The sequence below is a fragment of the Ixodes scapularis genome, unplaced genomic scaffold (assembly GCF_016920785.2).
Source record: "Ixodes scapularis isolate PalLabHiFi unplaced genomic scaffold, ASM1692078v2 PGA_scaffold3__209_contigs__length_174095766, whole genome shotgun sequence".
In the NCBI taxonomy this organism is placed as follows: Eukaryota; Metazoa; Arthropoda; class Arachnida; order Ixodida; family Ixodidae; genus Ixodes; species Ixodes scapularis.
In genome coordinates this window covers 140,422,784-140,447,905 of record NW_024609868.1, presented here as the reverse complement: position 1 = coordinate 140,447,905, position 25,122 = coordinate 140,422,784, and positions in this window count along the sequence as shown.

The following is a 25,122-nucleotide window of genomic DNA, read 5'->3' as shown; positions in this document are numbered from 1 at the left end:
GCCCTAAGGAGACGGCATCTTGATGCTGTTACGTCAAGACTCGTTAATCGAGTGAGTTGCAATTCGATAATTTCCAGAGGCGTTTTACACGCTTTATTTTTCAAATCGCGAGATGAAATTTAATGAACAATTCCACAAGGATGTCCTCCGGCCCAAATGAAGTTTTCGGAAAGCTCGTATACCCCCGGTAAAGGGTCTGCCCTTACACAGTTCCAGCAACCATGCAGCGGTGCACTACGCAGCTCACAGACATCTCCAGAAGCACTTCACGGAGAACTTGCGAGAAATTACCGAGATCCTCGATGTCTCAAGAATGCATCAGGCCGATCGATACAACAACGGGTAAAGAAATCTTCAATTCAAGGTATGACATCTGGTGCTGAAGCCAACTATCTTACCGAGGGACGTGGATAGAGGCTACAGAACTTCTCCAGCCTTGAATAGAGAAGTCCCCAACACATTTATCAAGAAGCTTGGGAATATTCCTTATAAGTAGGGTTCCGCGTTTTCGGTTTCTATTTCTTCAAAATTCAACGTACTTTTTTCGGTGTTTATTTAAAAAAAACAATTTTCGTTTTTCTTCGGCGTATATTTATGCCCACAAACGTTTATCGGCTTTTTTCGATGAATATAAAATAAACACCAACGGATACCGGATCAGATGATCCTTGTACGTAACTCTGATATTTATGATCACTCAAAGATTAACGGCACAGATACATTAAAAAAGAAATGGACACTTTATTTGCAAATGTGTGCAACTGTAAAAGGAACAAAGATAAAAACACACAAAAAAACACAGAAGTACAAACAAGTCAGATATGAAGCCTATGCCCAATAAACATGGAACTTCACCTACTGTACAGCAGGATTACGCGGTCTCATTATAGTACACACACATGTACTTGCCCAGGTTCTCCTCCTTGATCCGCACTCTTTCTTTCCTGTTAATATGACCCTGAGCTTCGAGAATGCCCTCTCAACGCTAACACTGGGCACTGACAGGCTGAGGAGATGAAGCGCTTCCTGAGCCAACATCGCCCAATCAACCAATTGTGACCGCCGAAAAAGACACCGTGCGCCGTTTTAAAGCACAACACAACATGCAGAGCTTGCATCAAGTCAGTCTTCCTTATAACGAGTTTGAAAACAGGCTCGTACATGGCAAAGTCATGGGGCATTTCGGACTTCACGTTCCGATCGATGATGCGCACATTAAATCTAAACGTCGTGATGCCATCAGTGTATCCCATACATTCGGGCACGTTTCGATAGACACTGTCGTTCCACTTTTTCGCCAAGGCTCTGCTGTACGACTGGAAGGTTAAAGTGACCTTTTCCGGTTAAAACTGAATTTTAGAAAATGAACTCGACGAAGGTTTATCGGTTTTTATCGGTTTAAATTGAAAATGCCGAACCTAAAAACTGACCTTTTTTGGTTACAACTGAATTTCCGAAAATAGATTCGGCGTAATTTTATCGGTTTTTATCGGTTTAAACCGAAAACTCCGAACCCTACATATAAGCTGGTATATTGGACATCTAGTGAAGTGTGCTGGTCTATTCCTGTCGGTTACTCAAAGTCCTTTCACGAGACTGAGGAGGTTGATGTGTCGCAGGGGGCAATCACCCCGACCCTCCTCGGGGGCTTCCACACGTTCTCTTCGCAGTACATCCTACAATGGCGGTGGAGACAGCAAAAAATGTCGCTCAAGCATTTCATCCTTGGGCCCTCTGCGGCTTTTTGTGGATGCAAAGCGAACCATAATGACAGCCAAGTCCAGTGTTCATTGCAAAGAAGCAACCGAAAAAAAAAAAAACACACTTGAGGTTTGATAGCAAAAAACTCAAAACGTTAAGAGAATTGTTGGCTTTATATTATATTTCGTGACTTGGTACAAAATCATTCCAGAAGGGCTCGATTAAGAAAAAAAAAAGAGAAAAAAATCAGCCACAATATCGTCATCATTATCCCCTTTCTTTAGCGCCTGCTGTGCGGTATCGTACTATAAGCATATGTTCCTCGTCTGGCGATATATATTTTTGTTATAGTTTCTACGAGCTCGGCGTGACCACCCCCGAATTTGCTGGCAATAGAAAGCTCGTTTGGTCTTGCCAGAGAGCACGACATAACAGTGGAATAAGCAAAGAGAAACTCTTTGGTTATCGTGAGGGCCGGAGAAAAAAAGAGGAAACGCTTTTAGAGCGTAGCTCTTAGGTGCCCTTTTCCGGGTTGAGCGGCGTCTGCGTCACCATCGGCGTCGCCGTCGCCATTGGCGTCGCCGTCGGCATCGGCGTCGGCGTAACCGCGCGCGTTGTATTATGAAAAGTTTTTCCGCTACGGTTAGCGGAGTAATTTTCCGCTAAATTTAGCGTGGAAGTTGACGTCACGTGATTTCAACACCAATTCAGTTTCCCCGCTATATTTAGCGGAGGAAATTACGTTACGACTTCGTGTCACGTCACCCACGAACAAATTCAGCGGCACGAGGAGAGGAGGAGAAAAGGGGGAGAGGAGGAGAGGAGGGTACGGAGGAGGAGGAGGGGCCCCCATACCCTCCCATCCTCCTTCTGAAGAGCTGCGCTGTAGTTTCGCCTTACAGAGATTTGTAAACGTCCTTCATTTTCTCACCCACAGACAAAAGCTCAGTACTTTTTCTGCGTCTACCCCCGGGCATACTTCTCGCTGTCGCCTTGAGCACATTGCTGAATTTGAGCCACACTGTGCAGGTAACAAAAGTATTGGTTGAGGGGGGGGGGGGGTTCTACCATCGTTACCCCTACGGGCTAGGTTGAGATTTGAACCTTTGGGGTCAACAACAACGTGGGTTATTTGTTTGTGTTTGTGACGCAGCGCTCGGCTGACGTAGCCGTACGGTGCGTCAGTGTTCGGAAGGGGATCGTGTCCAATTAGTGATCCAGGGACTGAGTCCCAGTCGAACGCGTCACTCGTGCCCAATTTGTGCTTATTTAAAGAGGGTGACGTCACATAATCCAGTCAGGCCTTGTGTACGCATAGAGCTCTGCGGAGAGCAAACTGGACAAAATACCTTGTTTAGCTCGTTTTCCTCGTCAATAGTTGGTAAGAGCTTGAGAATGCCACAAAAGCTCCACTGTCAGCACACGCTCCTTACCTTCCACCGGGCTTTGGTTGCCTGCGTAACCAAGCGCTTTTTAACATAGCGTTATTATAATGTACTCTCGAGGTTCAGCTGGCACTCGTGTGTGGTTTCAAATGAGAGCAGACGGCAACCAGTATAAAGTGCACAATCGGTACTGCATTTATATGGAAAAAAGTGGGCACAATTTTTTTTCTGGGTTATGTTATTAAAGCAGTTATTAACGAAACTTTCTTAAGTAATGGATGTCTTGCGACGTTTCTCAGTAGTCTAAATAAGAATTGAGCAGTCCCGTTTTAGTCCATAGCAGACTCGCAGCGATAACGCCATGGCGAACTCACTGGGCATCGGCGTCGTGTTCATGCATGGTGCGTGAACGAAAGAGTTGGAAATGAAACGGATATCTGTTTTTGCGTTAACGCTTTTTGAAGAGTGGATAGTTGAGCGAGTTGCTGGAAATTCATCGTAAGAAAGAGCCTTTGGCAGTACGCGGACGAGGGGCGTACTGCCAAAGATGAATGGTCGTTTTCGTGTGTTTTCCTATTAGAATATTTTAGTTGATAGTCGGCGCTCGTCCCGTCTGTTTCTTCTTCGTCCTCATCTGTTTTTCGCGCTGTTTCCTACAACGTCTTTGTTTTGTTCCATTTCTTTCTGAGCGCTTTTTGCTTCTGTTTTTGTTCCAGAGCGTGTTAAAGCGCGCGTCCCGGCACCAGCTCTTGGTATTGACAGAGCTACAAAGGCATTTTGGTATCCGCTATTTCTTTTTTTTCTTTTGAGAAAGCGCCTGCAGTTTGCGCTGGGCCACGGTGTAAGATAATACTTCAGGTAAGGACAGCGCGCTCCTCGCGCAGTCAGATAAAGTTCGCTTTTCACTCTGTCTCTTTCTCTCTCTCACTATAGTTTCAAGCGGCGCCGGCAGATGACTCGTCGACCCGTGGGCACGGCAAAGACGGCTCGTGCCACCTCATGCTTCACACGCGCAGAGCTCCAGCGAGGTTGTCGCTCGTGCAGAAAGACCACGGCGTACCGGGGTGTCATGGCAACGAGATAATTTTTTTCGCTCTTACAGTTTCGCCGCTTGGCCGCCGGCGACACTGTCAGCCGCGGGCACGGTGGCCGCGGAATAATGCGGCCTTTCGGATGCCTGTCCAACGAACACTATGCGATTCCTCGCGCCGCGCGTTCAGTCCCGCCGTGTCCTCACCTAAAGAGTGTATCTTACACCATGGTACTAGCATAGCCACCACTTCACTCGCAAAGCTTGGTAATTCGACGACGGAGCCATAGACTGCCCGGTCACAGATTTGGTACGCGAATATCTGGCAGCACAGAGCGTCAGAAATTGTGTAATTTTGGGGTACGAAATATGGTTGACGGCTAGACTAGGGAGGAGTCTCTTGCTGTTAAAATTACACAAACGGCCAGTGATCACAAAAAAAGTACCGTATCATTATTTCGTTGCTTAAAGAATAATAGACAAAAATACTACCCGTAAAGCGGAAGAGCAGAAATACAAACAAATTCTGGAAAATAAAGTAGATCGCAGTATAATACGATATAACGGGAATTCCCGATTACAGCGCATCGATCTATGAAACGGTAGTGGAGACACTCGGAAGTATATATGAAGGCTCGATTAAAACGATCAAACTAAAACCTATAGAGTCTAGTAGCTAATAGATTGATAAAGATATAACTGAAATGAGTTCGGAAGAAAACAAACTATGGAATAGGTGTAAGAAATATCCGGACGATACGTTATTAAAGGAAGGGTATAGGCAACTAGGGTGACAGCAAAAATTAGGTAGTTGAAAAAGAAGTTTCATATGACGCAACTCAAGCAGAGTAGTAAAACATAAAGGAAACATGGAATTTTGTAAATATAATCATTGCAAAACCGCCCCAAATGAATGTAGATGAATGTATAAAAATATTTTTCGGTGTAACCGACTGTGAATCGTGGAGTAACGACTTCAATATTGCTTTTGTTAACAGGTGGAGAATCTGCGTAGTCAGGTAAGCAGTACTGCAGTGAAAGCAAATTTATTGTGATGTTCACAAAATTCGGCCTACATGCTACAGATAACAGAGTTGAATCTTCAGGACATAATTTGCACAATGCCGATAACAAAGCAGGCAGGATATGACAAAATAAGGCTCAGAGACTTGAGGGTTAATTTCAACAGCTTGAAGCACATCATCCTTGCAATTCTAAATTAAATATTTGATGCGGCAAAGATACCGGACAAGATGGAAGTTCTCCAGATCTTCCATTCTCCAGAGTGGACCAATTGACATCGGTACGCCAAGTCGCCTCACGTATTTCGGAACAGGGGCGGTCTGAGTTTTTGTCTGCGGCAGTTCGTTCTATTTGCTACCATCCCCCTCCGAAAACACGAAAGTTCCCTATCCAGAACGCAGCTGAAGAACTGACCCAGAAGCGATTCAAGTTGGTTGAATCAGACAAAACGGGTGTTTTGTGGTCTTGGATGAAGGTAACTATGAAGAGAAGGTAGCGAAAGCTTTGGAGAAGAACTTTGACCAACTAAAGACGAGACGATCAGGATCCTTGCGGGCAAGAGCAAAACAGCTTTGCACATTGATGGGTCTGCCCTCTCTGAAGAAAACACTCGGATCTCCCGCAAAACAATATTTTTCTGTATTTTTTACAGCGAAGACACACAAGGAAGGTATGCCCCTCAGGAGCATTGGGTCTGAAAGAGGATGTTGGCAAAAACATTCAGCCTTATTTCTACGGAAGCATCTTTCTATGTTGAATCTCCACCAGCCCTTCAGGATTACGAACTCCACAGAGCTCATTTCCCACCTTTCTTCTCTAGAGGTCACCACCAAGCAACACTCCATGTTTTCATTAGTCAAAGAATACCTTTACTACAGTCTGGACCCCCGATTTCTCTTTAATTCCGTTTCTGGTGCTATTCATGAACACGGTCCTTGCGAGTTCCAAAATACATCAAAGTTATCCACAAAGAACTTCATTAATCTCCTTACCGTATACCTTCAGTCTACGCTTGTTGAATACAACAGAAAAAGTTTTAGACAAAAGAGGGGTGTCTGTATAGGTTCATGCTTAGCCCCGGTGCGTAGTGAAGTCTTTCTCATGTACATAGACCGAGCCGTGAGGACCCAACTTGACGTTATAGCTCCAGAAATCCGAGTGTTCCGATATGTAGATGACTACCTAGTTGTTCATCCGTCCTCCATCTCTTCACCGGACATTTGTGAAGCCTTCAATTCTTGTTCGTCGGGTCTCAACTTCACGAGTGAAGAACCAACAGATGAAGGTCTACAGTATCTGGATTTAAAACTTCATCTTCATCCTCAAGGTCTATGCTGGAGCTTCCAGCAACGATCCAAAAAACCTGTTCTTCCGTTTTGCATTAACCATTCCAAGTCGGTAAAGCTTGGAATCACTCGAACCTTGTTTGCCTTCTCTCGCTCGAAATCCTGTTCGCACCTCTCATCAGAAAGTGTCCTGCGACAGCATGACCGCCTGCTCCAAGCAGGTTATCCAGCCGACCTCCTCAGTACAACCCTTCAACCCTTCAGCGTCTCATCACGGGCCCCATCCGTCCTCCATTGAAACAAAATAGTCATTCACGTCCGGTTTGCATTCCATGCGTGCACAACACCGCCTACCGCCTGAAGACACTTGCTGCTCGGTTTGACACGAAGGTGGTCTTCGCTTGTAGAATGCGGTTAAAACAAATGTGCCAGAGGGTGAACAACGAGAGTCGACAACCGAATGCTCCACCAAGAACTCCAACAAGTATGTTAAATGAAAAGAGGAGCCAATCTATTCAATTCCACTAAGCTGCGGAGGCCAATACATCGGCCAAACTGGAAGATGCCTAAATGTCCGCCTTAGGGTGCACCATTTAGAAGTCACCAAGGCATCATCGGACTCATTTCACCCCATAGTCGTGCATGCCCGTACCTGCCACGATTACACCCCGAACTTTGAACACAACACTGTGCTGGAAACACACATAGATAAGTGTGGACGAGAAAAAAATTGAGGCGTTTAAGATCAAATACGCCGCGAACAATGTTTCTGAGCCTTCTCTGGTGTTATCATCAAAAAAGCTGGAGCTCCTTGCGCCAGAGTTATCGAAAAGCCAGTTTTGATCAATTATTAACTTTTGCCTTCTTTTCCTTCCTTTTTTTTTTCTTCCTTTCGCCCTTTTTCAGGGGTTAATTTCCTCTTTTCTTCTTCCTTTTTTCCCCTTTATTCAGGGGTTAATTTACATAAATGTCCTGTCGTTTTAGGTATTGTAAAATTTTTGAGCAAATTAGTTTTATATTAAATTTTAGCATTTTCGTTCTCTTTATTTCCCTTTAATTTTTCGTTCTCTTTCTTTCAATTCTTTGAAGTTCACGGTCGTAGTGTCACGGGCATTTCATAAATTTTCGTTGATCATTGAAAGACCTGTGTGTGTCTGAGTTCGTCCTTCATGTGTTTTACTCTTTCTGTGTATTCTGTAGTTTTCAACGCGCTCTGCTACGTGTACTGTAGGATGGAAGTTTCAATAGTTAGACAAATTTATAATCAGGGAAAGAAAAAAGATATATCAAATTACAGGCCAATCGCGTTGTTGCCAGCGATCTCCCAGATAATTGAAACGTTTGTTTTAAAAACGATGACCACGTTTTGCGACAAGTTCTCATTGATAAACAGCGACATCAGAAAAGTACGACGCTGTTGCTGGAATACGTGACGGAATTTATGAATGAGAAACTAGATAATAATCAAATAGTATTAGCAATTTTTTTAAACCTAACGAAAGAATTCGGTGCGATCTATCATTCCATATTACTTGATAAACTCGAAAATTAGGGATTCAGAAGACCGCATTTTAGATTCTTTAAAGAACTATTTTAAGAACCGCACTCAAAAAGTCAAAATTGGAAACAATGTCAGTGAGGCCGTAGACGCCCACTACGGTGTTCTACAGGGATCGGTATTAGGCCCGATGCTCTTTTATATATACGTGGACGACCTCGCTTTTGCTGCATTTGAACTCGAACATCTATCAGTATGCTGATGACACAGCTCTAATATTGGCAAGCCAAAACTACAATAGTGCAGTATCTTCTCTACAACAGGATATCAACCAAGTTATGAGCCAGTTTTCAAGCAGCTGTATTTTGGTAAACACGAAAAAAAAAAAAACTACTTTAATATGCTTTAGGGCCCATCAAAAACGTATTAATCTTAGGGAACCGATTTTCTTACATACAACAGAATGTGGGAATTGTCACTGCCCAACATTAATGTACGCTACAGAAACGATATACCTGGGCATACATCTCGACAAATATTTGAATTGGAATGCGCACCTAGATCGCTTAATGAGGCGATCGCGTCATACCTGTATAGGCTACGAAGTTACGCGGATACGAATCTGAGGCAGACAGTTTACCAAATGCAAGGTGAGTCGAAATTCAGATACGGAATAACCAGATCTGCTTCTTGTTCTGATTTTAAAAAGCAAACAAAAATATTATAATAAGAATATGGTAAATGATATTACCTGTGGAACACGGCTTGAGCATATTGCATTTGAAGAACAGCTCTCCGACCTGAATTTATTGCCAATAGACAATCGTTTGCGGTTTGTTATTCTGACGAAATATTAATTCACAGCGAATTTTAAGCCAGAGGCAACGAGACAAAAGCAACGCAGGGAAACTGAAAAATTGATTGTTCCGAGAATATACACAAATTATGGAAAGAGGCTAAGGAAATATTATATGCCACGTGTTTTCAATGAACAACTGGATAATCTGCAGAACCTCCCGTCGTTTAAAATAGCTAAAAACGAAATGATGAAATGGAGTAAATGTACGCGCTTATAAATACCATGTATGTGTTGCTGATTTATTTATGATTTTCCATAACATGAATTCGTAGTGCTTTCATTATGTTCTGTTTGATTCCGCGCAGTTAAAAAAATGTATTTATGATTTTGTTCCGAATTAGGTTGCCCCGTTCAGTGTCAATTATTTTTATTGTATAATTTCGACGGCGGAGCTGCCACGTTTAGTGTATTGTATTTTATTGTTGTAGTTTCTTTTCTTTGGGCAGTGTACTCCGGTGTACTGCCCGTAGTCACACACAACGACAAAAGTGCTTTCGTGAGACGGATTCAAATGTTTGTAAAATGAAGCAAAAATAAACTATTACTGTTACTATTACCATTTCTCGGGGAACCTGGAAGTCAGGGCACAGCTTTTTCAGTGGCGAGGACCTGAAGCCCGCTTCTTCGCTCGGGAGAAGTGTGTTTCAGCGTCTGGCCGCAGTAGGGCGCAAGTCACGTGGCTCTGTTCTCAAACGTTGTCTGCCGCTCCACCTTTTTTTTTATTTCGGCGGCCGCTTCTTGTGGCGATCTGCCAGGCATATAAAGCGGGTTTTTAAAGGGACCATGAAGGTAATTTCAAAGTTTTATCCGACGATTGAAATGGATGTCAGGCACGTCTCAGATACTGCTGACCAAGTTCTAGCCCGAACCAATCGAGCAAACAGGCGCGGTAATAATAGCACCGGGAACGATGCCTGAGACCCCACCGAGGCGGCGGCAGAAAGGTGAACTAAAGTGCGCCGTCGAAGCGTGACGACAACGGGCTCCTCTTCTGGCGATTGGTTCAAACGATAGACGCACTCTTGGTTTCGATTTCGGTGGTGAGATGTGATGGAAAAAGTTTATTTGAACGTTGAATAATCTTTTGAAGTTGTAGTTGGGAATTAATAGGTTTCATACCGTGTATAAAAGCATAATCTGAAGCGATCCCTCCGTTTGTCACTGGTTGAACGCATCCCGCACTGCTACCTCGGGCGCGTAAAAAGCATCGAGCAACCATGGACAAAAAAAAAAAAAAAAAAAAAAAAAAGGTGCGAGCGCCGGGGGTGGCGGACTTTTGGTTTTGGTCCCTCGTAAAGCGCTCTAGTGAAGCGCCAATCCAGAGTTCTGCGTCCTTAGCAGCATCTCCCGTTCAGTCGGCGTGAGGTCGCTAAACGGGAGCTCAAACTCGTTTGCGAGCGCGGCGTTGTCGTCCATATCTTCCAGGTTTTCTTCACAGACCGCCGTGCACTAGAGCGAACCACCGGAACCACACTGAGTGTGCACTAAATCCTACCGATGCCGACAGTGCTCCCCTGACGTCACTTCTCTTTCCAGAGGCGAAAAAGGGAAGACATCTGAATGTTTGTTTCGGTTTCGCAAATTTATTTGCAGGTATAGACATAAGAGTCACAACGTTCTAGAAAAAATTGTGTGGCATGCCAGGACCCCAATGCTTCCGAAAACACCTCCTTTTTAAAAAAAAATTAAATTGCCTTCATGGTCCCTTTAACACTGTGGCGTAGCTCTAGCGGCTTATGGCATGGAACATTGGCCACATAGCCCGACGTTTTTGCAAACATAAATCTCACGTCGCCACCGACAAAGTACTAAGGCATTCCTCTGCAGCATTATAAAAGATCGAAGGCATACTGGTCATCGCGAGTGCAGAAAACGTGCGAAGCAGCTGGCAAACGGAAAGGGTGGGATCCGTGCATTTTTACGCGCGATACCGCTCGTAATAGATTGTATTATTAATCGCTAGATTTTGGTATGTGCTTCAAGTGCTGGCGTGTGACAGAGTGAATATGCAGAAACCAAATCATGTTTTTTGCCGTTTTTATCTGGAGGTCGAGGTGGGAAAGGAGACGTTGCGACAACTTCTTTTCTCTCATTGATAAGGGAGTGCTATCGGTATCTCACGTGTTTGTTAGGAAGACTGTATCCCGTCTTATGTTTCTTAGAGAGGAAACAAACCCCTTTCTTCGGAAGGTAATTCAATCGACACTTGCAGATGAAATCCCCCTGGTGCTTCTTCATATATGCACGAGCAAAGGGAACTCAGCAGTTTCCTTTGAGAAGTGGCCGAAGCGTGCCGTTTTTGCCATTGCATTTTTCTCTTCAATACTTGTCGACCGTCCCACACGCAAGCGCTTCACTCGCGATCATATTGAAAGTGTTTTTTCTGAACCGTTTTATCGTTCCATGTTCCACACAGGCTAGAGCGTAATGTGTTATCTAGAGTTAAAACGATAATCTTTGCCCTTTCCATTAAAACCTTTTTTTTTCTTTCTGTGATACACCAACACTCTCCCTGTCAAAACATGGCTCAAGGGAAAAATATTACTTACCGTGGGATGTTGATTCTTTTCTGTGCAAAAAGCCTGAAGCTATATTGAACATGATTTTCTTGACAACTGGGACGCTTTCTTTTTTTTTGTCTGGAACGTTTTTAGCGAACCATTAGAAAAGGCTTTCCTTTAAGGGTAGTTCTCATTTGAACCCGTTCGCATTTCTACCTTCTCGTTTTTACCTTCTCATTTCAAACCAGCGCAAAACAACTTTCGCGTTTCTCCCTTTCTCATTTATACCGTTCTCAAAACAAACTTTCGGGTTTTGACCCTTCTCAAAACTATTTTTCTCATTTTAACCTTTCTCATTTCAAATTTTCTCAAAACATACTTTCTGGTTTTGACCACTGTCACAAAGACTTTTCTCATTTTAACCTCTCTCATTTCGAACCCAAATTAATACAACATCATGATCTCGCAATCTTTCTGCGGTATTTATGGCGAATTCAGGTAATTAATTGCCTTCGAGCCCTTGCCTGTGGCACCGGAAACCAAAAACGCGCCAGCGGCGCATCACGTGACCCTCTCCACCCGAATGCAAAGCACAATGAACTGGCGTTTTTATTTGACTGGGTCCCAAATGAGCTCTGTTAACTACTTCTTCGATCATTCTATGGTACCATGAGCACGCTGCATACGCCAACAACACAAATTACGACTCTTTGAGATGTGTGTAAACAGAAGCGGCTTCACAAAACTTTTCAAAATATTGGCATTGCCACAGTCCGTACAGCTGACAGAATATTAAGATATAAAATCAATGAAAGGGCAGATGTATAAATCAGTGTGGTGCTGTCCGCACGCGCGCCAAATTTCAATAAACTTCGTTTGGATTTTCGATTAACTGTTGCCACGGAGGCTTGCCAGCGTCGCTTTCCATATTCTGTTTACTGTTAGTAGAGAGTTTTAGTAGATCGTTCCCATGACTCCGATAACGATACCCGACACTCCGCCACCGCCTCCCTTGCGCATGCATACTATCGTTATCGTGGCTATCGGGGGTATCGGAACGATCTACTAAAACTCTCTAGTACCTTTTTTGGAATCCTCAGTCTTCTCACTGCACCCACCGTCCTTGAAATTGTAATGCGTGTTCAAGTTCCAAACTGCATCACTATGCATACTTTGTTCTCAGCGGTGTAATAACTTGTTATTACAGAGTTGTAAAATAAAGTGATGTATGATGCAGCCCGTGTCTCAGAGCAAACATACCTTGCTCAGGCTGGATAAATTCTACAAAAAATGTTGACTTTCTTTGAAACATAAATTATCTTTCTCTTCGTTGCTTTTGCTATCTTGTCTCAGAGCACAAAACGGTGCCTGTCTCGATGGCTTCGTTTGCCACTGGAACCCGCTATTTGCCACCTCAGCGAGCATTGTTTCGTTTGGTTCCCTATCCCGATTCGGATGTGACGATACCGGATACACTCTGGCAGACAAGACGCCCGACCTCTTGGAGCTCGGGAAAACTTCTGCCGGTAAATTGCCGGTACACGCCTGATAAGCGCAACCCAAAAGCTTGCACCCGCCAGCCTTTGACCACGCGAACGCCGTAGCCGAAGATATGGAAAAACTTTTTTTCAGGGAAAAGGAACACCCGAATTGGCCGTTACAAGCAATAACACTCGACTAGCACAATGATCCATCCGCTCCACACGACAACATCTTAACGACATGCAGCGACAGAAGAGAAATGAAGTACCGAATCTGCGCTAGCACTTTTGAAACCACGTCACCATGTGACCACGCAGCTACGTCAACAGACTCGGGGTGGCACGCAGGCATAAGGAAAATTGTTTAATGTGCTATGCAAGAGATGGTGCCGCTTCGCTTCATCTTCAACCTTCATCCTCAACTGTTTTTCCTTCTTTCTATACCTCACTACGGTGTTCAAGTGACAACGGGTTCAAATGAGACAGGGTCGAAACGCGAAAGGTTAAAACGCGAAAGACGTTTTGCGAATGGGTTCAGACAGGAAGGGTTCCAATGAGAATGGGTTCAAATAAGACGGGTATAAATAAGAAAGGGTCGAAACGCGAAAGGTTGAAACGAGAAGGACGTTTTGCGAATGGGTTAAAACGAGAAGGGTTCAAATAAGAATGGGTTGTTTCGAGATACACCCGCCTTTAACCCCATAAGGCATCAGGTTTCTTCCTGTTGAGAAAGCAGTTAAAATTCCTGTCGATGTAGTCATGCTCCTGGACCTGCATGTCATATGAAGAAGTAGAATCGCTGTGAGCCATGTCGGGGTGGACACCCGGCCCGTACTAAGGTATTTCGCAGAATCTCTTTGCAGACTAAAATCTGTATCATCACTTTAGAATGTGGGCCTTATTGAGTGTTAATTCAATAATAATAAGCATTTTTAATTTTACGACCGCGCATTGTTGACCTCCGCGATGCGAAGTTAACAGTATGATAGTTTTGTCATGTACATGTACAAACCGGTAACGCAAAATTACGGGGGGACACTTAAGGCTTCTTAAGTGTAGGAATGCGAAAGCATTTTTTTTTCGCATTCCTACAAGCAGCGCTGCCAATGTCTACCTTTCACACACGGCGCTCCGGCGGTGATATCGAGCTCCCCCACTGCGCATGCGCGGCGAACTCCGCCGGCTCCACGCCTACCATGACGGTGCATTTGCGCTGCTCTGCTTTTCTTAGTGTTTATTTTTTTCGAGGCGCGTCCGCTTCGAACCTGAGCGCACCGCCGACTTCCGTGACGAAGCATCTGATATGACGCGTCGCAGCCAATGGGAACACGTCGCAGTCATTGTAATTGCCGTTTATTTAGATTATGATTAAGATGGAATTCATTCGAAGGCGCAAGCGAGCTGGACAAGAATGGCAATAATAATCCCTGGAGAAGGAGAACAAAGGGGACAAAGGATAATCCCAATTCTCCAAACACAGCTCTTAGGCGACTGGTGTGCGACCGAAAAAATCCGCCTGGTCCGGTTATGGAACCCGGAGCTTCTCCATTTTCAGTGAAACGCTCTACCAGTCACCTTGGTAGAGCGCATCCCATGGAAATGGAGAGGTCCCTGGTTCGATAGCCGCACCAGACGTATTTTTTTCGGTCGCACACTAGTCGCCAAATAGCTGTGTTTGGTGATTTGGGTTTGTGCTTTGTCCCTTTTGTTCTCCTTCTCCAGAAATTATCATTTCCGTTTATTTAGATGCCTGTTTTTCGCGGTCACAGCCAACGCCGGCCGCGCTCCCTTACACAATTAATGCTTTCGCATAAAAACAAAATCGGTGGCGTAGCTCCGTGGAAGTTCGCCCACTTTTCGCAAGGATTTCGGTTTTCGCAACATCGACGACAGACGCCATACTACGCCAGCTACAACATCAACCACTACAACTATAATCAGAACATTCACAGCTACAACATCAACAACGGACGTCATTTCCGGTGGTGGGAAAAGCCCATAACAGACATCGCTGGAAAATACTGTTAACTTACAATCTCTTTTCTTTCATACAAATGGCTTTAAACTCCGTGAAACATTAGCTTCATGCGTGCACATGTGTACACTGTTCGGCATTATCAGCGCGAACACGGCATCGGCGCTTTTATGCAGGGGGGTTTACAAGCCAATGAAATGAAAGGCATCTCAAAAATCACAAAGAGACGTCAAACATTACGCACTAACACTGGACCAGTACCTATCTGTGCATTTAGATGATTAAATGAAGTGAAAGCGAAGTAGTGGGTGCGATTGGCAAAAACTAACATTACTTTTATTCACTCGGCTCATGTATCGGTGCAAAGGTAAGTTTGCTCGAAAACTATGAAAGCTAACAACCTGCTATAACCAGAAAAAGTTGGCACAATAATAAAATGAAAAACACCGTTAATAGGCTGCGTACTTTTACCGTTTTACGCGTTTTTAGAAGCTCGTAAACGGGGGTAATTGATTGGCATAAGTTCCGTAGATAATAATTATTAGCGACATCGGTATGTTACGCGCTAATTGAACAATCCCTGTGCTTGTTTTGAATGTTATTTGTGCTTACATTCGTCGTTTATCTCTACACTCTTCGTGTGGAACATGGGATTGAACCCGGAATAGTGGGAAGTTAAACATCGCTCAATGATTACAAAAAACTACTGTAACTAAAGTAACAACATTTTTTATAATATTAATACATCGGGCTACTATTCGTTACAGTTAAAGTGACAATGTTGCTTCCATTTGTTTACAGGCGAAGACACAAATTGCACACTGATCGCCTCGAAAGTGAACTGGTTGCCGTCTGCTTCAATTTGAAACCGGAAGTCCCATAAACGCTAGCTCCAGTTGAACCTCTGACGTACATTGTAATAACTCTATGTTCTTAAAAGCAGAAAACTCGCGCTGGACAAGGAGCACCTCCGCATTCTTAACCTGTCACCAACTACAAATGTGCCTCCAGTTCACAGCGTCGAACGATCTACGGTTCAAGCAGAAACAACGTCCGCCAGTAAGGCTCGCATCAGTAAAAAAAAAGAAGGCCCGTTGTTGCCGCACCGTGCTGAGCGTGCGGCATTCCTCAAGCTTAGGAAGCGCGAGAGCCTCTACGTATGGCAACGCACGACCGGAGGACGCGCAATTAGCCTAGAAGCTGCCGCCCCCTCAGAGGATTTGATCCAGGCCGCGTTCCGGCAGCTTCGCGCCTTCGCCTCCCGCCTCTCTTTGCACAGATCCTCTCTCTCTCTTTCGCCACTGTTCTCTCTAATGCGAGAGAGGGCGAAGGCCACGCCGAGAAATCTGCGTGCGCTGCAACGCGCGAGCGAAAGTCATCCAAATGTACAAACATCTACGTTTCCTCCAAGAACGCACAACGAAAGCGGGATAGAGGAAGAGAAACGACCGCTTGTGGGCAGCCTTTACCCGCAACTGTATTGGCACTCTGGCATTTCAACGCCGAAAAAAAAAAGGGAAAAAAAAAGCATGAAGTATCGCGGTTTTTAGGTTTCAAACGTTGGAAGTATTTGGGGAGGCGAAGGGAAAAGAGGCACGGGAGGGCTTTCAGTAGAAGTCGGGTAAAAGATCGAAGCGAAGGGCTCAATTCGGGGGCCAGCCTCCCGTTTCGAATGCATTTCACGGTCGGCGCAACGACAAAATGCCAACAAAGAATGTACGCGGCCGCGTTTTTAGCGGGAAAACGGCTTCCTTTGGTTCCGCTTTGTTGTGCCTCGTAAAAAGAGCCGCGTCTTAAATGAGGGACTCGACCCTAGAAAACGATGCTCCAGTTTTTCTTGCGTGATCGTCACGTGGTTGCGACATGCGGCGGAAGTGCTTTCACAAGCTCTCCACAATCTGTCGGACAGGGCGGACCCCTGGGCGCTCCGCGTATTGATCTTGCTTGGAGACATTGGTGTTTCCGCGAACAGCACGATGTGGCTTGGTGGCGGGGCTTAAGGAACCAATCACACTGGCGTCCGAATCGCAACCGCGAAGCGAATTCGCTCGTTTTCATCATCAACTGCGCGTGAATTTCTATTGCATCTTTTTGCAATCGCGTTCGCAACCACTTTGCGGATGCGGTTGATTCCCCAGTGTGATTGCGGCGCAACAGCGATGCATAATACCACTCCCTTTGGAACCCAAGGCCTACTTTCTTCTATTGGCTAGTTTTTAACTACTTAACACAGTCGGCTGCACATCAGAATATTAATGTCTTCCTGACACCTCATTTAGAATGCATAGTGAATAGAATAATGGTGCAGGTGAGCTGGTGAGTATTAACCATGTTGAATTAACCTGAGAGTGGGATACAGAAGAAACATTAACACGTAGAAGGGACAGAAAATAGACAAGACGATGTCTCAAACTCAGCTAACTTGTTTATTTATTCGACCTCCTTCAACAGTTTCAATCTCAAAGTCATCACCTCCAACACAGAAGGACGAGGTCTATGCGATTGAAGCGCCAGATTACACCACGTAAGAATGTGAACAACCTTATAGTTCGACACGCTAAGCGACCACCCATCCCCGTTCAAAATTATACAAAAGACTGTCTCTTTCTGCTTCTGTTCTAAACAAAGTTCCCCATTGTGATACCTACTAAACCCCCCCCCCCCCCCCCCCAAAACAAAAAAAAAACACTAAAACATTTTCGGGCCAAAGTCCGGAAATGTAGCTCTAACCAATATTTGAAAGGCAACCCGACGTTTCAAAACCAACTCGGTTTCTTGTTCAGGGGTGACTGAAGGCACGCGGGACAGCAGCAGCTCCTAACCTCTTTGTCTTCAAAAAAGAAAAGATAGGAAAAGAAAAGAGAAAGTAAAAAAAAGAGAAATTAGGGAATTGAAAAATTGTAAAATAACTTTTTAGTTATGTAAATGGACCAGAGGTGTTACCGTATGTCTGGTGATCTTGACCCGCTGACACTGCAGACAATTCTTGGTCCACCGACGTACGTCAGCATTTATGCTGGGTCATACATAGCGGGCAGTGACCAGCCGCTGTGTGGATTGAGTTCCCGGATGGCTAGCATTGTGTAGGGCCTCAAATACTGTTCTCCGGAATGGCAGAGGTACGCAAGGGCGTGCCTTCAGTCACCTCTGAAGAAGAAACCGAGTTGGTTTTGAAACGTCGGGTAACTTGCCCTGCAAATATTATTGGAGCTACATTTTCGGACTTTAACTCTCACCCAACCAGGCAGATTTCTGCCGAATATGTTTACTTTCAAGCCTTCGTGCCAACATAACGCCAGGGAACAAAAGAAGCGCAAAACAAACCGAAAACAAAGGAGTGCTTTCCAATCAATTTGGACAATCACAATCGGGATATGGGTTCCCTTTTCATTCTTAAAACATACATACAAAAATCTACATCCCCATTTTAAAAAGCTTTTTGAATTGCTTCCGAAGTGTAGTGAAGCCTGACTAATACAATTGCCTAGAAATTTTATCCACAGAGTCTCCTTTACTACTCTCTACATCATTGCTCTGTTTGTGTTTGATTTCCGTATCCGACCAGAGCGCGATACAGTCGTTACATTCATAAATATGTCTCGCGATTTCCAACTTTTGTGCATTGTTCTTCATATTTATCATATGTTCCTTCAATCAGTCAATGATGCAGCGTGACATCTGCCCTACGCATGTTCTGAAGAATATCAAAGTCTTGAAGTCTCGTGGTATTGGCGTCGGATATCTTGGTTTCGAACTAATAAAAGGTGTGAGCCCCGACAGTGTATTATCAATCTATTTGGCGAAGCGTTATCACGCAGGACGGAGGAAGTCCTGGCCACACCGGTGGTCCTGGCTAAGGGACCGAAGGGTTGTTTGAATTTGAAACCTTCGAGGATTGACCTGTTGTCTTCCATTCATCTGTAGCCAGAATGGTTAGCCCTCAAAAAAAGGTCGCTTTCGTAGATAATGCAATCAGTATGTATAAAACGCAGCGAACAAGCGGGCGACACCATCTATACCGCAGAGCATCGCGCACCAACGCACGCACAGCGAACGAGGCTGGAGCCTCGCAACACGAGCGGCACACAGGCGACACAAGCTCCGATGGAATACGCCAGCTGCAACCCTGGCTCGTCTCATCTGACATAGAAATTAGAGAGTTTTAGAATAGCGTAAAGACCCTTGCGTCAGGACTGCGTACAACGCACGCTAGCTGTCGACGTAACGTTACGGAGCGCGTTGAACGTGCACTTTTAGTATAGCGAAAGGCAAACGGATACGTAATGATACGTAAAGACTTGCAGCGCCATCTAGATGTGCTCCTGCGAACTGCCTCCCACAATGCAAGGCGGGTATTCGGTCAAGCTAATTTAACACCGCGAATCTCCTCGCTTTGCTAGGAAGTGCGTGAATCTCTTTCCAGTTGCCTGTTGTGAACGTGTTTTGCCTTTATTTTTAGGGCTGTGCGACCAGCAGTTCTATCTATGGTTCGCTCCAGTGTGTTGTGGGATCCCTACTATCTTATGTTGGCTTGGTGATTTGCTTGGAAGTATGCAAGCATTAGGTCGCACCGCTCACGTACCGACCGCACGGTAAACATTTTTTGGGGTTCGACGGCGTCGCCAACGTTCTTGGCTACCGACATCTATCTTTGTGGGCGCTCGAAAGGGCTCGTCGCGTTGATTTCTTTGAGGAAGTTGTGGGTCGCCTGTCATTACCGCCCGATCAGGCCGAATTCCACTCGCTCCGAGGAAGTCACACGGGGAAGCGCTACCATTGGCAAAAGGTTTCATCTGTACTTAAGTTCAGAGTCCGATGAAGAGGAGGGCCAAGGCTGTCTAGTGGTCCGGGTCTTCAGTTGGAGGCCTTGCTCCGCACCGGCTCTTTCGTCTGTCTCCAGCTCCGAAATCCGCGTGTCCTCGCCCTCCACGAGCCTCGCCTTTTTTCCCTTCTTCTTTCTCTTTCTTCCACAAGGTTGAGGTTATCTTCAATGGTGAAGCGAACCTGCACAACGCGCGTAGCACTTCCACTCGTTTGCCTCACCGCCGCCATTTTCCAAACTGGAGTAGTCTCGCGCTTTCCCGTACGCGACGAGAGCAACGAGAATGGCACGCAGGGGACCGCCACGTACGCTCGAAAACAGCGATAGCGAGCGTACGTACGCATAGCTTGCTGGAGTACGTACGTATGGCTCATGCGTAGTGTGGAGGATGCAGCGTTAACGCTAACGTAGGGGGCTTGCGTTTGCTCTTATACGCAATACTAAAACTCTCTATTATCTCGGACTGGCCCTTTTGTAAATATCTATCTGTAAAATATGTAAATAACAAGTGTGCCAGCAAAGAACGCCTCTCGGTATGTTGACCACAAATTGGTGATCCTGGCTGCCAGATACCTTGGACTCCGTGCCTTAGACTCAGATGTCAGGTGACGATGCAGCCGGCCGGGTCTGCTCCCTCCCCTTCACACGCTGCCGCCATCCGCCTGAAGCTGCCCGATTTTCGGACAAATGACGCGGAACTTCGGTTCCTTCACGCGGACGCCTTTTTCCGCAACAACCGCATCAATTCTCAGCGAGCCAAATTTGATTATGTCGTGACGGCCCTGCCCCAGGCGACCACATCAATCGTAAGAGATCTCCTCCGTGCTGCCCCGGAAAATCCTTACGATGGACTAAGAGACACGTTGATCCAGCGTACTACCGCCTCCGAGCAGACGCGGCAACATTTGCTGACCGCGGAAGAACTAGGCGACCGCAAGCCGTCCCAACTTCTTCGCCGCATGCAGCAGCTACTAGGAGATAGAGCCGACAACCTGGATAATTCACTCATCCGCGAGCTCTTTCTTTAAAGGTTTCCCAATAACGTGCGCATGATATTTACAACGTCCGACCCAACGTCCTTGGAAGCGCTAGCACGCATGGCGGACAAGACCATTGAGGTTGGTTACCCAGCTCTTTACGCCACCCACCAAGTGCATCCCACGCATCAGGCCCACCTCTCCCCACCGACATGAGGCTCTTTGGATAATCCACCGTCTCTCATCAAAAGTCGAGCAACTATCAGTGCATGTTTCCGAACTTCGAGCGTCAACCACCTTTCTTCCTGGGTCTCGCTCCTCCAGTTTCCACCAACCACTGGACGCAGAAGCTCTTCATGCTCGACAAATCGCATCTGCTGGTACCAACAAACGTTCGGTGACGCGGCAAACAACTGCCCGCCACCCTGCCCTATGGGGAACGCGAGAACACCACGTTAAAGACGGACAATGTGGTGATCCCAGAAAAGAGCCGACCTTTCTTCATCAGTTGACAAGACCACGAAAATTCGATACCTCGTGAACACAGGCACGGAAATCTGCGTTTATCCTTAGCGTTTGACATCCCTAGCAGCGGCCAATGGCTCAGGTATTAACATCTAGGGTGAGTAATCCATCACTCTCTATCTCGGATTAAGACGGCCTTTCCGCTGGATATTCGTAATCACAGCCGTCAAGCATCCGATCCTTGGTGCAGACTTCTTACAGTTCTTCAACCTAACCGTAGACATGCGCCACTACCACCTTCGCGATGGTGAGACGTGTCTACACGTCCAGGGATTAGAGGTCCGAGACCAAAAGCTTCAACTTCATCAGCCATGTCCCCGAGCCTCGACACAATGGGCAGCCCTTCTCTATGACTTCCCGAGACTAACACGACCATCATTCCATGCCGTATCCACGTAGCACACAATAACCCACTCCATCGAAACTACCGACCACCTGTCTTCGCTCGAACTCGGCGACTAGCTCCTGAGAATCTGACAATGGTAAAGAACGAGTTCGAACACATGATCGAGCTTGGCATTATCCGGCCTTGATTGAGCAGGTGGTCGTCCACCTTACACATGGTCCAAAAAAAAAAAAAAAAACGGAGATAGGAGGCCACGCGGCGACTACCGTGCACTCAACAAAGTCACGGTACCAGACCGGTATCCCACCCCACATATTCAGGATTTCTCCGGGGCAATTGTAGGGGCAGCCATCTTCACCAAGCTAGATCTCGTGAAGGCCAACCATCACATCCCAATTGCGCCAGAAGACATTCCTAAGACAGCGATTGGAACACCTTTTGGATTGTTTGAATATGTGCGCATACAATTCGGCCTCAGACACGTCGCGCAAACATTCCAGCATTTTATGGACCAAGTGCTGCGAAACCTCCTATTCTGTTTCGCATATCTGGATGACATTTTGGTGGTTAGCAAGACATCTGAAGAGCACCAATGTCATCTCCGAAAGATCTTCGAACATCTAGATGAATTTGGTGTAACCATCAATGTGAAAAAATGCACATTCGGCGTGTCCGAACTGGACTTCCTCGGACACCACATTGACAAGGACTGCATCCAACCTCGGTCGTCGGAAGTTCAAGCAACCCAGGATTTTTCACGACCAACCAATGTCCGGCAACTCAGAGAATTCCAGGGACTTATCAATTTCTACCGTCATTTTCTCCCAGGATGCGCTGCTGTTCTTCGCCCACTTAATGCTTTCCTCGCGGGAGTCAAGGTGAAGACTTCACCCCTTGCCTGGAATCCGCAGCCGAGGAAGCCTTCGCCAGAATCAAGAAGCAGTTAGCCGACGTGATACACCTGACGCATCCCAGATCGGGCGCTTCAACTTCCATCATGGTCGATGCCCCGGACACAGCGATCGGTGCAGTTTTTCAGCAGTTGATTGATGGATGCTGGTGCCCCATCGCCTTCTACTCGAAATTGCTGTTTCCTACAGATGTGAAATGCAGTACCTTTGGACGTGAGTTACTTGCCACCTACTCCACTGTCAAGCACTTTCGTCACTTTCTAGAAGGGAGACAATTCTTCGTATTCACACACCACAAGCCGCTGACGAATACCATTGCCTCTCGCAGTGCTGCGCACTCCCCGAAAGAAATTCGTCAGCTGGCATTCATATCAGAGTTTACAACGGACATCAGATTCATCAAAGGAAAAGAAAACATTTTAGCGCATACTCTTCCCCGCGTTCACATCGATGCATCTTTCATAGAACATTCACCTCTGGACTACTCGGCCCTCTCAGCTTCCCAGAAAAATGACTTCGAACTCCAGACGCTGCTCAGCTTCTCCTCCTGCTCACTGGAGTTCCAGGAAGTCCAGACAGATTTATCATCACCAACACTGGTATGCGACGTTTCAACCGGTCAGCCACGTCCTTACCTCCCTAGAAATTTTCGACGCCAAGCCTTTGACATACTTCATTCCCTGGCACACCCTGGTATCAAGTCAACACAAAGACTTGTTTTATCTCGGTATGTATGGCCTGGCATGAAATCCGACGTCCGACGCTGGACACGAGCCTGCATGAACTGCCAGAGAACTAAAGTCTATTGCCATATTGTCTCCCTGACTGCGACATTTCAGCTTCCCCACAGACGATTCAACCACCTTCACATGGACATCGTTGGCCCCCTTCCACCATCTCAAGGTTATCGGTACATCTTTACCGTCATCGATCGCTTTACCAGACGGCCTGAGGCAGTACGCCTAACCGATATCTTTTCTTAAGCCCCATTGCACACATATTCCTCACTTCGTGGTTTGCAAGATTCGGAATTCCTACCACTGTAACCACAGACTGCGGAAGATAGTTTCAATCAAACCTGTTCGCAACACTATCAAAGCGGCTTTGTTTCCATCACATCTCAACGACGTCATACCATCCGAGCGAGAATGGACTGGTCGAGCGATTTCATCGGGTCAAAACAGCTATCACTGCCACGACGTCATTCACATGGAGTGAATATCTTCCGCTCGCCATGCTGGGAATCAGAACTGTGCTTAAAATCGACCTTGGATGCAACGCAACAGAGTTGGTTTACGGCACCCCGCTCCACCCACCAAGCGACTTCTTCTGTGCTTCACCATTCAGCTCTCTGCCTGACCCCTGGACGACGTCGAAAGGCTCCGCTCCCACATCGCCACCCTCCGTGATTTACCCACACGTCGAACCCGGCAACAAAAACCATTTGTGAGCCCCGACCTTTCCACCGCCACGCATGTCTTCGTGCGTCACGATGCTGCGCGACGCTCCCTACAACCAGCATACGAAGGTCCGTACAAGGTCCTTGGAAGAGCTGAAAAGCACTTTACTCTGGCCTACCCGAACCGAGAAGACCATGTCTCAATCGACTGACTGAAGCATTCGTATATACTGAGCTCCAACGACGCGAACAACCTCACACCGGACACTGCGAATGTGGGATGCTCTGCCACGGTGGACATCACGCATCCAACTCAACCCGATCAAGCCCGTCCCCGCAACGTCCGCTTTACTCTCCGAAAGACCACCAGCTAGCGCGCAAACAGCGTCTTTCACCGCTATTCCACTAGGGGGGGAGCCCATGTAGCAAACAAGTGCGCGACACCATCTACACCGCAGAGTAACGCGCACCAACGCACGCAAAGCGAACGAGGGAGGAGCCTTGCACCACGAGCGGCACAAACGCGACACAAGCTCCGATGGAATACGCCAGCTGCAACCTAGGCTCGTCTCCTCTGACACAGATATTATCTCGGACTGGTCCGTTTGTAAATATCTATCTGTAATATATGTAAATAACAAGTGTGTCAGCAAAGAACGCCTCTCCGTATGTTTACCACAAAAGAAATGGATGAGACGTATTCAAACGACAAAGTTAATTTTAGGGAAGTCAATGCTTTAAGAGGGAGTTGCAAACGCAGTCCTTAAAGTTGTTAGAAACAGGTAAGTCCGGACGGTTTCCTGTTTTACCTATGACAATATTCGAGAAAAAAAGAGAAACAGCAATGGAATCCTTTTTTCGGAATGGCTAGGGAACATTGGAAAATTTAAAGAAAAGATTTGTGCAGTCCTGAATGAGGGTGAATTGAAGAATATGGAAAATATATCACGAGCCTAACAAATTCAAAATAAAGGATAAAGTTGTTTTCTTCATAAAAGATGATAAGCCTGACGTGCCCCTTCATGCGCTTATTAATGAGAGGGATATGGCAGAAAGTGGCCTCACATTTTCTGCAAAGAGGGTCGAGTTATGCATGATTAGAGAAGTCGCTGTCCCTTAGGAATTCAAACAAATTGATTGAAATTTTGAAAACTCATCAAGGGAGGCGTTGTTGGGTCTTATCGATGGACATGAACGACCAGTTCTGTTCCCTAGAAAAGACTCGGTTATTGCAGAAAGTGAGGGAGGTACTGGAGATGGAGGGGGGGGGGATCTCGTTATGTTCTCATTGGTCTCAGGTATATATCGGTAGAAAGTTTTTGAACAATCTTGGAGTTTTATGTGAAGCCAACGGTAGTGGCGCACGAAGTAGGAAGTATCTGCAAAAATAAGTTGTTCCAATA